The sequence below is a fragment of the Sardina pilchardus genome, chromosome 3 (genome assembly GCF_963854185.1).
Source record: "Sardina pilchardus chromosome 3, fSarPil1.1, whole genome shotgun sequence".
NCBI classification, from domain to species: Eukaryota; Metazoa; Chordata; class Actinopteri; order Clupeiformes; family Clupeidae; genus Sardina; species Sardina pilchardus.
In genome coordinates this window covers 2,452,038-2,455,163 of record NC_084996.1, presented here as the reverse complement: position 1 = coordinate 2,455,163, position 3,126 = coordinate 2,452,038, and the positions used below count along the sequence as shown (strand labels likewise).

At 45.2% G+C, this 3,126-nt stretch overlaps 1 long non-coding RNA gene across 1 annotated transcript; it reads right to left on the bottom strand.

The window, feature by feature from the left end:
* Positions 1 to 442: 442 nt before the first annotated feature.
* Positions 443 to 2,504, bottom strand: LOC134076022 (uncharacterized). Its single transcript, XR_009938518.1, has 3 exons — positions 2,232 to 2,504; positions 1,633 to 1,723; positions 443 to 1,093 (listed from the first exon to the last, which is right to left on the bottom strand). It is a non-coding gene; the product is annotated as an uncharacterized LOC134076022 (long non-coding RNA).
* Positions 2,505 to 3,126: the final 622 nt, after the last annotated feature.

The following is a 3,126-nucleotide window of genomic DNA, read 5'->3' as shown; positions in this document are numbered from 1 at the left end:
AACTTGTTCAGAATAATACAACACACATGTCCACCAAATTTGGTTCATTTCCGTGAATGTATGTGTCAACCACAACAGACAGCGCGGTAGGTGGCGCTATAGAGTCCCTGAGCCACACCCTAGGCCAGAGGTCTGTCTCTCAGTAGAGGCATCAATTCTACAGGTAGCTGCCAAATTTCAAGAGTTTTAGAGCATGCCAAGTTGGTGAAAAAGGGCAAAACATTCCGGTAAGGGGAAAATACTATAATAAGAATAATAATCTGAGCAAAAACAATAGGGCCTTGCACCTACGGTGCAGCCACTTTCAGTGGCCGCACCTCGGTGCTCGGGCCCTAATAATAATAATCTGAGCAAAAACAATAGGGCTTTGCACCTACGGTGCAGCCACTTTCAGTGGCCGCACCTCGGTGCTCGGGCCCTAATAAAAAAGATCGCTGTTCTGCTTTATGAAGTGGTCCGCCATCCCACCGCAGAGGAACTCTCTCGCTTGGGTGCCCGCTTTGCCCGCCTAGCCGGATCTGCTGCCTTCAACAGGGTGGTAGGAGCGATTGACTGATGGCACATCCGCGTGAAGCCCCCTGCAGAGGACGCTCCCTGCTATTTCACTCCGTCCAGCTGCAGGTCATCTGTGACGACGGCGGAAGATTTCTGGACGTGTTTGTTGGATGTTGTGGGTCAGTCCACGACGCCCGAGTCCTACAAAAAGGCCCCATCTACTATGAGCAGTCCTACCCCCCACAGGATACTGCACATTGGAGATGTGGCTACCCCTGCTTGTCACGCCCCATCTGCCCCATCTGCCTCATGACACCCTTCAGACAGCCTGTTAGAACCACCTCCAAGCAATATACAACTGCTACCTGTCAAGGGTAGTCTTTTGGGGTCCTGAAAACAAGATGGCAGTCCATTTTCCTCAAGGCTCTGGAGGTGGAGGTGAAGTATGTGCCGGAGGTCATTGTGTGCTGTACTGTTCTCCACAACATCTGTGTGAGCAACGGGGACGTCCTGGAGCCAGATGCTGATGTCGATGTTGGGAGAGCAGCAAGGGACCAACCCGCACCAGGACCAGTACCTCCAGGAACCACCTCTGGGGCTGACAACAGACAGAGGATGGAAACAGCATGTTATGCCCCTGATCTTAATTACATTTAAACTATCCAAATCTTTTCAAGAGTTGACAATGTAAGTCACTTTGGATAAAAGTGTCTGCCCAGCTAGTGTCTTCATTCATTCAACACCTCAGAATAAGCAAACTGAAGATATAAGATCTAATTAAGACTAGACACAACATAGACACAACTTTAATCGCTATCACTTATCACTAAATAAATCTGATAACATAATCTTTCTGTCTTACATCTGTCAACATTAAAAAAGTTAGTCAAACATCTTGTCTGGTAGGCAATGGTAGAAAACTATCCCAGTTTCACTATTCTTTGGCGAAAAATATTGAAGACCCTCCCAGATGTAGACTATAATGATTATGGATATTTTGCAGACTTTTGTACAACGTGATGTACAACAAAAAATACATTACGAGAATTATTTAGTCACAAGTTACAAGAACCAAAAAAGCGTACTAACTATCATACCCACATGAATTCAACACTTACCGTTACATTTAATACAAACCTGTAGGTGTCCGTACCGTTCCTCTTCCCCGTGAAAAGCGCCACATTGGCCGTCCGCCACAATATTACGGCCCCGGTGTCCTCATATGTCCCTGCAACATCCGAGATACCTCGACTACATTAAAAACAAGACCTATGGTAGCCAAGTAAATAAAAGTATATATCTAATACAACACAATGTTGAGTTCGCCAGCACATGATCCAAATTTGATTTCGTTGTGACAATCGTTTAATCCAAGGTAACACTGACGATAGCTGGCTAACGATAGCTGGCTAACGTTAGCTGCTAACTGGCGTCGTTTCCCGAGAAGCGTTTTTCAAAGACCATTCGTTCACCTCAGAGACTCTAAAATGCTCAACCTACAGATTCAACAACGAAGACATACATAAACTACAACATGGACCATTTAAAATATGCAGTAATGTCATCAAAGACTGCTTAACCAGCTAAGAAACAACAGTTAACATTACGGTGTGCTAACTCTCGGTATGACCGCTAACGAACAAGTAAATCATAACTTTTGTCAGAGAGCGAGATAGGTATACGGCATATCGTTGTATACACTAGTAAAACAATTTCATTTCATTCAAGTTACTTACATTTTTACGAAGCAGTTCCCCTCGGCTTGCATCGCTGCTTTCATCGCTTCCATCTCGGTGCTGGCCGCCATTATTTCAAATCTGAAAACTTGGGGAAAAGCCCCTCCCCTTCCGCTACGCAGGCAAAATGGCGTCCGTTTAGTGTAAGTAGTGTCCATCATCTTACACTGGATTTTTGTCCGTTATTAGTGCACCATCCGGGTACTTTCAGAGCACTGAGTTTTCGCTTGTTTTTCAGTGTGAACGCACTATGCCCTAAAAATCGTGCTTTTAGTGTGCAAGTGCGCCATATGAGACACAGCCTTGGTGTTATAGGCAGAAAAAAGGCTATGAATTGGATGTAATTTGGCAGCTACATGTGGAATTGCTTCTGCTAGTCAGAGACAGAGCTCTGGCCTAAGGTGTGGTGTTGGGACTCTATAGCGCCACCTAGCAGCACGTTATCTGTTATGGTTGACACAAACATTCACGAAAATTAACCAAATTTGGTGGACTTGTGTGTTATTGCTATGGCTAGTCAGAGACAGAGCTTTGGCAAAGGGTGTGGCGTAGGGACTCTATAGCGCCACCTACTGCGTTGTCTGTTGTGGTTGACACAAACATTCACGAAAATTAACCAAATTTGGTGGGCTTGTGTGTTATTGCTATTGGTAGTCAGAGACAGAGCTCTGGCCTTGGGTGTGGCTTAGGGACTCTATAGCGCCACCTAGTGCGTTGTCTGTTGTGGTTGACACAAACATTCACGAAAATGAACCAAATTTGGTGGACTTGTGTGTTATTGCTATGGCTAGTCAGAGACAGAGCTTTGGCATAGGGTGTAGCGTAGGGACTCTATAGCGCCACCTAGTGTGTTGTCTCTTGTGGTTGACACAAACATTCACCAAAATGAAAAAAA